Raw genomic sequence first — 12,822 nt, 5'->3', positions numbered from 1 at the left:
GACTCTGCCTTACAGCGAATGACTCATAGCAAGGTCAATTCCGAGAAATGAATCACCAACCAGCGTACTCAGTTCAGTAATGCCATAAGTAGTACGCATTCCCTCACACCATAACGTCATTATTGTAACTGGTAAATAAAGCCAGATAAACGTATTAAACGGAATATAATGGATAATGTTTTGATATCTTAAATAATGTGATACGTATTTTACAAATATAAGACAAATGTTGATATAAAATTATGCGTACTTAGAGATTTATACAAAAAATTATACTTTAAAAAGTAATTAGTTGGAAGACCTTAATTTGAATTTTATACAGACCACAATATTTTATAATAGGTAGGTTGGTAGGTAAATATTATATAAAAGGTAACCATATTGAGGAACGCAATAAAATTATGTTTATTGTTTTTTTTTAAGAAAGAAATGGTAAGTTACTATTTAAAATCACAACTTGTTATCTATATCGTTCATTTATCTGAAAAACTACATGTAGATAGGTATCTACTTATATCATATTTACTATGGTGAGAGTAAAGTAAAGTATTTATATGTAAATTCATAATAATTATAATCGATCGTTGAAACGCAGTACGTTTACACTACATAATAATTTTATGATTATATAATAAAAACTACCCAATATAGGTATATAGATTACAAACTCACTAAAAGTAGCGGACATTTTTATTGAAAATTAACGACGACACAAGCCGTTACGAAAAATTTAATATGAAACATAATTATACATATGTTTTTTGTTAATTTCCTGTTTGTTTATTTTTAAATTCATTGACATCAGGAAGGTAATGTAAAGGTTGAATTATATAAGGTTCCGGTACAATATTTTGAGATATGAAAATAAATCTGCTATATACGCATTTCACTAATTCGTTATGATACATCGGATTTAGTTTTTAATACTATATTTGCTCCTTAACAAGTTTACAGATATTTTATATTAAAAAGTGTCCAAAGGAACGTAAGCGACAATGTTTTTGAAGGAAGGAAGCTTTTATATCAAACCGGGGTTCTCTTATCAAAGCAATCGAACGGAAATAGATCTCAGATATTTTAATGAATTTACCTAATCTTAAATATAACGTGGAAACGATTTTGTTACTTTAAATAATTTTATTAGCGTTTTGTACCTAATATAAACTTAGTGCCGCATCCAGTTTAGTTAAACATGTCAGCAGATACTCGTATTTAGAAAGTATTAGCTATAAATATGTCTAGTCGGTCTAACGATGCAAGAAACCTGTCCTGAGGTTTGTTTACCTCGAGAATGTAGTGTTTATTTACTTTCGTTAGATACCCTTGTAACCTGTCTGCAGAGATGCTGTAGGTGCAGCCTTACATGGCTGTGGACAGACACAGATGATACCCGTAGACGAGTTGACGACATAAACAGGGAACGGAGGGAAACTCTTTATTTATTACAATTTCTATTTCATCCTACAAAACTATTATCTCCTATTTAATAAGGTAAGATTTATTTCTAGAATAGGTAGACAGGGTTAACTTTATAACAATAATAAACTCAATTACTAAAATAGGTACGTAATTTTATCATCGATTACTTTACGACATAATTATACCATTTAATAACATCGAAGGGATAGTTTGATGTGATTAGATAATAGATATACGGTTTTCTATAACAGATGTAAGTATTACTTTTTTTTTAATGTGATCACTGAAATAATAACTTATCAGCATGTACATGTGGCCAGGTGTGGATTAGGCCACAACAGGTAAATATTTTTCTTATCCAAATAAATTATTGATATAATTATGAAATCCAAATGAATCATAATTATTTGGATTCAGTTTTGACCCGAGTAAGGAAAACTTGTTATTACATTTAGTTATTTTAGCTTTCCTGGTCCTCTCCAGTATTAACCATTATGTCTGGATACGCAGATAGTTGCAGGTTCAGTTGCAGGTTGAACATATTCCGTAAAACCTATGATGGCTAGCTATGCTTATGGATTTGATTTGTAAAGACAATTAAAATAATTTAGTTTAGTTAATTAATGTTTTGTAGGTATATTTGAATACTATCAGCATTGGACACTATTTGCAAGTATAAAGAGCTGTATCATTTTAATAATAATATTATTCTAGTGAGTCATATCCATGCTAAATTTTTATCAAAATATTGTAATTTGTATAAACTTCAAGGTAATAGTGTTTAACTAGAAACATTTTAATACGATTTTTCATCCGATTCGCCTCTTTAAGTGAATATTAAAATAATGCTTGTGGGCAATCCCGTGTCTATATAAGGCTGTGGAACACTAGTAGCTACAGGCGGCGAGGTAGCGAGGTGCAACCGGCGGTGCCGTCAAGGTAGCCTGGAGCCAAGACGGCTTCTGACTCACCGCTTTCTACCAACCAACGGTCGATGACACCCGCCACCTTATTAAGGTTCCGATTTACAAGTTATTGGTTCTATAAAACGTATTACACCTATAAATTCAAATGAAAAGTTCCACTTTTTGACAATGTTAGTTTTATTAGTATGATGCCGAATACAGATTTTCTTGATTAGGTATGTCTAATTTAAACTACCAAGAAATAGAATTGAATTTACGTATCTCCTTTTACATTTAAATATATCTAATAATTGAAATTTACGCAATACACAGACAAACGAACAGTACCGCTCGTACACATAATTATAATGAAAGTAACAAAAAAAAATAGCGTCTACGTTGATATTATTAATGAGCACGATAGCTGATATTTGAATAGCTGTAAATATTATGAATCATTCTACAAATACCTGTATCTAAGAGGAAACGGTTCGACCTCAAAACCAAGTACGATTTGTCAAAACAACAAAAACAAGGAGATCAACGTGTAATCGAAGCGAGTTTAGTTTTCGCAAAGCGGCGATGCCGATGAGGTAATCACTCGTTTCTGTGAATGAAAAAATCTATATCTATAATAAAACATTCTACTCTGACCGCGTAAGGCCGTAGGTGTTTAAATCTTTATGGAAAAATAAGCCATATAATCGAATCAAAAAGAGGACTTTCGCATATCTGTTCGATATTTTAGAACGAAATTCGACAAATCGAATAAATACGAACCATGAATCACCGTTTCTAATGCAGATCACAGACCGTAAACGACATGCTTTAATGCTTAAGAATACTGAGGAAGTGCTTATTTATTACACCTTAATTATATTTAGTTTACCAAAAGCATGAATCATGAGATGAATAAGATACCGTTTCGAAATATATTTTGAAATAGCCATTAGAGCTTTGCTTTGCAAGCGGTTATAAGTACCTACCTATTTGCAATAAATGGACATACAGATATATGTATCTTATATATATATATATATGTTTTAGTACATGCATTATATGTCGAGTTTATTTCGATTTTAAGTAGATTTTTCTTGGTGGCAGGGCTTTGTGCAAGCCCTCTGCGTCAAACACTCATCAGATATTCTACCGCCAAACAGCAATACTTAGTATTCTTGTGTTCCGGTTTGAAGGGTGAGTGAGCCAGTGTAGCAGGCACAAGGGACATAACATCTTAGCTTCCAAGGTTGGTGGCGCATTGGTGTAATGTAGGGTATGGTAATTATTTCTTACAGCGTCAATGTCTATGGGCGGTGGTGACCGCTTACCGCATCAGGTGGCCCATTTGCCCGTCCGCCTACCTATTACATAAAAAAAGGATTGATTCTGGTTAAATTTTAAATATATAATAGACTACTAATTTGCTGGACTAGTGGCTAGCTTATACGTTTGCAGACCGTGGGTCCGGGTTGAAACATTTTTTTACGTTATATATATATATATATATAAGTTACAATTTCTCCATTGACATGTGTGTCCGTGCCTTGAGTTATATTTGAATTAGTAAGTCACCCGTGAGCCATGTGGTCGAGTAAGTCGATAAGTAGTACGCATTCCCTCACACCATAACGTCATTATTGTAACTGGTAAATAAAGCCAGATAAACGTATTAAACGGAATATAATGGATAATGTTTTGATATCTTAAATAATGTGATACGTATTTTACAAATATAAGACAAATGTTGATATAAAATTATGCGTACTTAGAGATTTATACAAAAAATTATACTTTAAAAAGTAATTAGTTGGAAGACCTTAATTTGAATTTTATACAGACCACAATATTTTATAATAGGTAGGTTGGTAGGTAAATATTATATAAAAGGTAACCATATTGAGGAACGCAATAAAATTATGTTTATTGTTTTTTTTTAAGAAAGAAATGGTAAGTTACTATTTAAAATCACAACTTGTTATCTATATCGTTCATTTATCTGAAAAACTACATGTAGATAGGTATCTACTTATATCATATTTACTATGGTGAGAGTAAAGTAAAGTATTTATATGTAAATTCATAATAATTATAATCGATCGTTGAAACGCAGTACGTTTACACTACATAATAATTTTATGATTATATAATAAAAACTACCCAATATAGGTATATAGATTACAAACTCACTAAAAGTAGCGGACATTTTTATTGAAAATTAACGACGACACAAGCCGTTACGAAAAATTTAATATGAAACATAATTATACATATGTTTTTTGTTAATTTCCTGTTTGTTTATTTTTAAATTCATTGACATCAGGAAGGTAATGTAAAGGTTGAATTATATAAGGTTCCGGTACAATATTTTGAGATATGAAAATAAATCTGCTATATACGCATTTCACTAATTCGTTATGATACATCGGATTTAGTTTTTAATACTATATTTGCTCCTTAACAAGTTTACAGATATTTTATATTAAAAAGTGTCCAAAGGAACGTAAGCGACAATGTTTTTGAAGGAAGGAAGCTTTTATATCAAACCGGGGTTCTCTTATCAAAGCAATCGAACGGAAATAGATCTCAGATATTTTAATGAATTTACCTAATCTTAAATATAACGTGGAAACGATTTTGTTACTTTAAATAATTTTATTAGCGTTTTGTACCTAATATAAACTTAGTGCCGCATCCAGTTTAGTTAAACATGTCAGCAGATACTCGTATTTAGAAAGTATTAGCTATAAATATGTCTAGTCGGTCTAACGATGCAAGAAACCTGTCCTGAGGTTTGTTTACCTCGAGAATGTAGTGTTTATTTACTTTCGTTAGATACCCTTGTAACCTGTCTGCAGAGATGCTGTAGGTGCAGCCTTACATGGCTGTGGACAGACACAGATGATACCCGTAGACGAGTTGACGACATAAACAGGGAACGGAGGGAAACTCTTTATTTATTACAATTTCTATTTCATCCTACAAAACTATTATCTCCTATTTAATAAGGTAAGATTTATTTCTAGAATAGGTAGACAGGGTTAACTTTATAACAATAATAAACTCAATTACTAAAATAGGTACGTAATTTTATCATCGATTACTTTACGACATAATTATACCATTTAATAACATCGAAGGGATAGTTTGATGTGATTAGATAATAGATATACGGTTTTCTATAACAGATGTAAGTATTACTTTTTTTTTAATGTGATCACTGAAATAATAACTTATCAGCATGTACATGTGGCCAGGTGTGGATTAGGCCACAACAGGTAAATATTTTTCTTATCCAAATAAATTATTGATATAATTATGAAATCCAAATGAATCATAATTATTTGGATTCAGTTTTGACCCGAGTAAGGAAAACTTGTTATTACATTTAGTTATTTTAGCTTTCCTGGTCCTCTCCAGTATTAACCATTATGTCTGGATACGCAGATAGTTGCAGGTTCAGTTGCAGGTTGAACATATTCCGTAAAACCTATGATGGCTAGCTATGCTTATGGATTTGATTTGTAAAGACAATTAAAATAATTTAGTTTAGTTAATTAATGTTTTGTAGGTATATTTGAATACTATCAGCATTGGACACTATTTGCAAGTATAAAGAGCTGTATCATTTTAATAATAATATTATTCTAGTGAGTCATATCCATGCTAAATTTTTATCAAAATATTGTAATTTGTATAAACTTCAAGGTAATAGTGTTTAACTAGAAACATTTTAATACGATTTTTCATCCGATTCGCCTCTTTAAGTGAATATTAAAATAATGCTTGTGGGCAATCCCGTGTCTATATAAGGCTGTGGAACACTAGTAGCTACAGGCGGCGAGGTAGCGAGGTGCAACCGGCGGTGCCGTCAAGGTAGCCTGGAGCCAAGACGGCTTCTGACTCACCGCTTTCTACCAACCAACGGTCGATGACACCCGCCACCTTATTAAGGTTCCGATTTACAAGTTATTGGTTCTATAAAACGTATTACACCTATAAATTCAAATGAAAAGTTCCACTTTTTGACAATGTTAGTTTTATTAGTATGATGCCGAATACAGATTTTCTTGATTAGGTATGTCTAATTTAAACTACCAAGAAATAGAATTGAATTTACGTATCTCCTTTTACATTTAAATATATCTAATAATTGAAATTTACGCAATACACAGACAAACGAACAGTACCGCTCGTACACATAATTATAATGAAAGTAACAAAAAAAAATAGCGTCTACGTTGATATTATTAATGAGCACGATAGCTGATATTTGAATAGCTGTAAATATTATGAATCATTCTACAAATACCTGTATCTAAGAGGAAACGGTTCGACCTCAAAACCAAGTACGATTTGTCAAAACAACAAAAACAAGGAGATCAACGTGTAATCGAAGCGAGTTTAGTTTTCGCAAAGCGGCGATGCCGATGAGGTAATCACTCGTTTCTGTGAATGAAAAAATCTATATCTATAATAAAACATTCTACTCTGACCGCGTAAGGCCGTAGGTGTTTAAATCTTTATGGAAAAATAAGCCATATAATCGAATCAAAAAGAGGACTTTCGCATATCTGTTCGATATTTTAGAACGAAATTCGACAAATCGAATAAATACGAACCATGAATCACCGTTTCTAATGCAGATCACAGACCGTAAACGACATGCTTTAATGCTTAAGAATACTGAGGAAGTGCTTATTTATTACACCTTAATTATATTTAGTTTACCAAAAGCATGAATCATGAGATGAATAAGATACCGTTTCGAAATATATTTTGAAATAGCCATTAGAGCTTTGCTTTGCAAGCGGTTATAAGTACCTACCTATTTGCAATAAATGGACATACAGATATATGTATCTTATATATATATATATATGTTTTAGTACATGCATTATATGTCGAGTTTATTTCGATTTTAAGTAGATTTTTCTTGGTGGCAGGGCTTTGTGCAAGCCCTCTGCGTCAAACACTCATCAGATATTCTACCGCCAAACAGCAATACTTAGTATTCTTGTGTTCCGGTTTGAAGGGTGAGTGAGCCAGTGTAGCAGGCACAAGGGACATAACATCTTAGCTTCCAAGGTTGGTGGCGCATTGGTGTAATGTAGGGTATGGTAATTATTTCTTACAGCGTCAATGTCTATGGGCGGTGGTGACCGCTTACCGCATCAGGTGGCCCATTTGCCCGTCCGCCTACCTATTACATAAAAAAAGGATTGATTCTGGTTAAATTTTAAATATATAATAGACTACTAATTTGCTGGACTAGTGGCTAGCTTATACGTTTGCAGACCGTGGGTCCGGGTTGAAACATTTTTTTACGTTATATATATATATATATATAAGTTACAATTTCTCCATTGACATGTGTGTCCGTGCCTTGAGTTATATTTGAATTAGTAAGTCACCCGTGAGCCATGTGGTCGAGTAAGTCGATAAGTAGTACGCATTCCCTCACACCATAACGTCATTATTGTAACTGGTAAATAAAGCCAGATAAACGTATTAAACGGAATATAATGGATAATGTTTTGATATCTTAAATAATGTGATACGTATTTTACAAATATAAGACAAATGTTGATATAAAATTATGCGTACTTAGAGATTTATACAAAAAATTATACTTTAAAAAGTAATTAGTTGGAAGACCTTAATTTGAATTTTATACAGACCACAATATTTTATAATAGGTAGGTTGGTAGGTAAATATTATATAAAAGGTAACCATATTGAGGAACGCAATAAAATTATGTTTATTGTTTTTTTTTAAGAAAGAAATGGTAAGTTACTATTTAAAATCACAACTTGTTATCTATATCGTTCATTTATCTGAAAAACTACATGTAGATAGGTATCTACTTATATCATATTTACTATGGTGAGAGTAAAGTAAAGTATTTATATGTAAATTCATAATAATTATAATCGATCGTTGAAACGCAGTACGTTTACACTACATAATAATTTTATGATTATATAATAAAAACTACCCAATATAGGTATATAGATTACAAACTCACTAAAAGTAGCGGACATTTTTATTGAAAATTAACGACGACACAAGCCGTTACGAAAAATTTAATATGAAACATAATTATACATATGTTTTTTGTTAATTTCCTGTTTGTTTATTTTTAAATTCATTGACATCAGGAAGGTAATGTAAAGGTTGAATTATATAAGGTTCCGGTACAATATTTTGAGATATGAAAATAAATCTGCTATATACGCATTTCACTAATTCGTTATGATACATCGGATTTAGTTTTTAATACTATATTTGCTCCTTAACAAGTTTACAGATATTTTATATTAAAAAGTGTCCAAAGGAACGTAAGCGACAATGTTTTTGAAGGAAGGAAGCTTTTATATCAAACCGGGGTTCTCTTATCAAAGCAATCGAACGGAAATAGATCTCAGATATTTTAATGAATTTACCTAATCTTAAATATAACGTGGAAACGATTTTGTTACTTTAAATAATTTTATTAGCGTTTTGTACCTAATATAAACTTAGTGCCGCATCCAGTTTAGTTAAACATGTCAGCAGATACTCGTATTTAGAAAGTATTAGCTATAAATATGTCTAGTCGGTCTAACGATGCAAGAAACCTGTCCTGAGGTTTGTTTACCTCGAGAATGTAGTGTTTATTTACTTTCGTTAGATACCCTTGTAACCTGTCTGCAGAGATGCTGTAGGTGCAGCCTTACATGGCTGTGGACAGACACAGATGATACCCGTAGACGAGTTGACGACATAAACAGGGAACGGAGGGAAACTCTTTATTTATTACAATTTCTATTTCATCCTACAAAACTATTATCTCCTATTTAATAAGGTAAGATTTATTTCTAGAATAGGTAGACAGGGTTAACTTTATAACAATAATAAACTCAATTACTAAAATAGGTACGTAATTTTATCATCGATTACTTTACGACATAATTATACCATTTAATAACATCGAAGGGATAGTTTGATGTGATTAGATAATAGATATACGGTTTTCTATAACAGATGTAAGTATTACTTTTTTTTTAATGTGATCACTGAAATAATAACTTATCAGCATGTACATGTGGCCAGGTGTGGATTAGGCCACAACAGGTAAATATTTTTCTTATCCAAATAAATTATTGATATAATTATGAAATCCAAATGAATCATAATTATTTGGATTCAGTTTTGACCCGAGTAAGGAAAACTTGTTATTACATTTAGTTATTTTAGCTTTCCTGGTCCTCTCCAGTATTAACCATTATGTCTGGATACGCAGATAGTTGCAGGTTCAGTTGCAGGTTGAACATATTCCGTAAAACCTATGATGGCTAGCTATGCTTATGGATTTGATTTGTAAAGACAATTAAAATAATTTAGTTTAGTTAATTAATGTTTTGTAGGTATATTTGAATACTATCAGCATTGGACACTATTTGCAAGTATAAAGAGCTGTATCATTTTAATAATAATATTATTCTAGTGAGTCATATCCATGCTAAATTTTTATCAAAATATTGTAATTTGTATAAACTTCAAGGTAATAGTGTTTAACTAGAAACATTTTAATACGATTTTTCATCCGATTCGCCTCTTTAAGTGAATATTAAAATAATGCTTGTGGGCAATCCCGTGTCTATATAAGGCTGTGGAACACTAGTAGCTACAGGCGGCGAGGTAGCGAGGTGCAACCGGCGGTGCCGTCAAGGTAGCCTGGAGCCAAGACGGCTTCTGACTCACCGCTTTCTACCAACCAACGGTCGATGACACCCGCCACCTTATTAAGGTTCCGATTTACAAGTTATTGGTTCTATAAAACGTATTACACCTATAAATTCAAATGAAAAGTTCCACTTTTTGACAATGTTAGTTTTATTAGTATGATGCCGAATACAGATTTTCTTGATTAGGTATGTCTAATTTAAACTACCAAGAAATAGAATTGAATTTACGTATCTCCTTTTACATTTAAATATATCTAATAATTGAAATTTACGCAATACACAGACAAACGAACAGTACCGCTCGTACACATAATTATAATGAAAGTAACAAAAAAAAATAGCGTCTACGTTGATATTATTAATGAGCACGATAGCTGATATTTGAATAGCTGTAAATATTATGAATCATTCTACAAATACCTGTATCTAAGAGGAAACGGTTCGACCTCAAAACCAAGTACGATTTGTCAAAACAACAAAAACAAGGAGATCAACGTGTAATCGAAGCGAGTTTAGTTTTCGCAAAGCGGCGATGCCGATGAGGTAATCACTCGTTTCTGTGAATGAAAAAATCTATATCTATAATAAAACATTCTACTCTGACCGCGTAAGGCCGTAGGTGTTTAAATCTTTATGGAAAAATAAGCCATATAATCGAATCAAAAAGAGGACTTTCGCATATCTGTTCGATATTTTAGAACGAAATTCGACAAATCGAATAAATACGAACCATGAATCACCGTTTCTAATGCAGATCACAGACCGTAAACGACATGCTTTAATGCTTAAGAATACTGAGGAAGTGCTTATTTATTACACCTTAATTATATTTAGTTTACCAAAAGCATGAATCATGAGATGAATAAGATACCGTTTCGAAATATATTTTGAAATAGCCATTAGAGCTTTGCTTTGCAAGCGGTTATAAGTACCTACCTATTTGCAATAAATGGACATACAGATATATGTATCTTATATATATATATATATGTTTTAGTACATGCATTATATGTCGAGTTTATTTCGATTTTAAGTAGATTTTTCTTGGTGGCAGGGCTTTGTGCAAGCCCTCTGCGTCAAACACTCATCAGATATTCTACCGCCAAACAGCAATACTTAGTATTCTTGTGTTCCGGTTTGAAGGGTGAGTGAGCCAGTGTAGCAGGCACAAGGGACATAACATCTTAGCTTCCAAGGTTGGTGGCGCATTGGTGTAATGTAGGGTATGGTAATTATTTCTTACAGCGTCAATGTCTATGGGCGGTGGTGACCGCTTACCGCATCAGGTGGCCCATTTGCCCGTCCGCCTACCTATTACATAAAAAAAGGATTGATTCTGGTTAAATTTTAAATATATAATAGACTACTAATTTGCTGGACTAGTGGCTAGCTTATACGTTTGCAGACCGTGGGTCCGGGTTGAAACATTTTTTTACGTTATATATATATATATATATAAGTTACAATTTCTCCATTGACATGTGTGTCCGTGCCTTGAGTTATATTTGAATTAGTAAGTCACCCGTGAGCCATGTGGTCGAGTTCTCATTTGTCTTGTCGTATTGCCGTCCCGTCGGTTTATGCGAGAGAGGGTAAAGAGAACACACCTATGTTTGCAGACACTCTATAATATTTTGCGCTGTTCTTCTCATCCTTTGAGATTACACCAAGAATTATAAATTTATGTTTTTTTTAGTATCCAAAGTGAGTCGTACAGATTTTTTGGAATCATCATCATCACAACTTAACATATTATAATAATGATGTGAACATAACATATTGAAACAATTTGATGAAGGTTTTTAAATCAATTTTCTTAATTTTTTAAGGGGGGGTAACATCGACTCTTTGCTTTCACTCGGTAACATTATACATAGATCTGAGGCTGAACTGACACTCGATATAGGAATAAAACATTATACAAAAAGATAACAATTTATGGATGCAGATGGATGGATGGATTGACATCTCGTTGTGTTAAGGTCACATTTTACCTTTTTCAATAACCTTACAGGAACATGTTTTCCCAACATAAAACACATAATCGAATGTACAATAAGTGTTAATGTTATCTGTTTATTTAAGCTAAATTATTTATTTATTAAATGTAGGATAATTTCTTTAGTTTTCCTTGAATTTAAACACATAGATATATATTGTATTTGTCTGGCTGCGCACCATCCATACTTGAAACTATTATTGAGCAGTGCACTTATTAATTATTCAATCAATAAATACTTATACTTTTAAGGGTATATAAAGATATATGGATACCACCGTACCTGATAACAGGTACACTGTGCTTTATATCTCAGAGAGTAATAACTACTTCTTGCAGTGCCAATGGTCAACGGCGACCATTTACTATCAAAGGCTCATACTATTCTGTTTTAAATTAAAACATATATTGATTTTTTTTTTACACCAGCATTTTAAATACCTAATATTATAGTTATGAAAGTAGATTTGTTTATTTGTCGTTAAGCTTTCACGTACTAACTACCCAATTGAGTATCATTAATTCTGCATACATGTTGTCAGGGGAACAAAGAAAGATATAGGCAACTAAACGCGGAATCTTGTATTAAATGAAAAAAAGAAAACATGGCGGTATATTTATTAAAGTATAAAAATTACAAAAAAAAACATAGTGCAATATTACAAATAAACACTTCCTATTGCTATTTACAAGATAAAATAATTTCAATCGCTATTATTAAGCACAAAGTGATTTACTTCTTGGACGTACATAAGTATTTAATAATAACTT

This window comes from Vanessa atalanta, chromosome 1 (genome assembly GCF_905147765.1).
Source record: "Vanessa atalanta chromosome 1, ilVanAtal1.2, whole genome shotgun sequence".
Classification (NCBI taxonomy): domain Eukaryota; kingdom Metazoa; phylum Arthropoda; class Insecta; order Lepidoptera; family Nymphalidae; genus Vanessa; species Vanessa atalanta.
The sequence above is the reverse complement of the archived record's forward strand: the minus strand, read 5'-3'. Positions refer to the sequence as shown.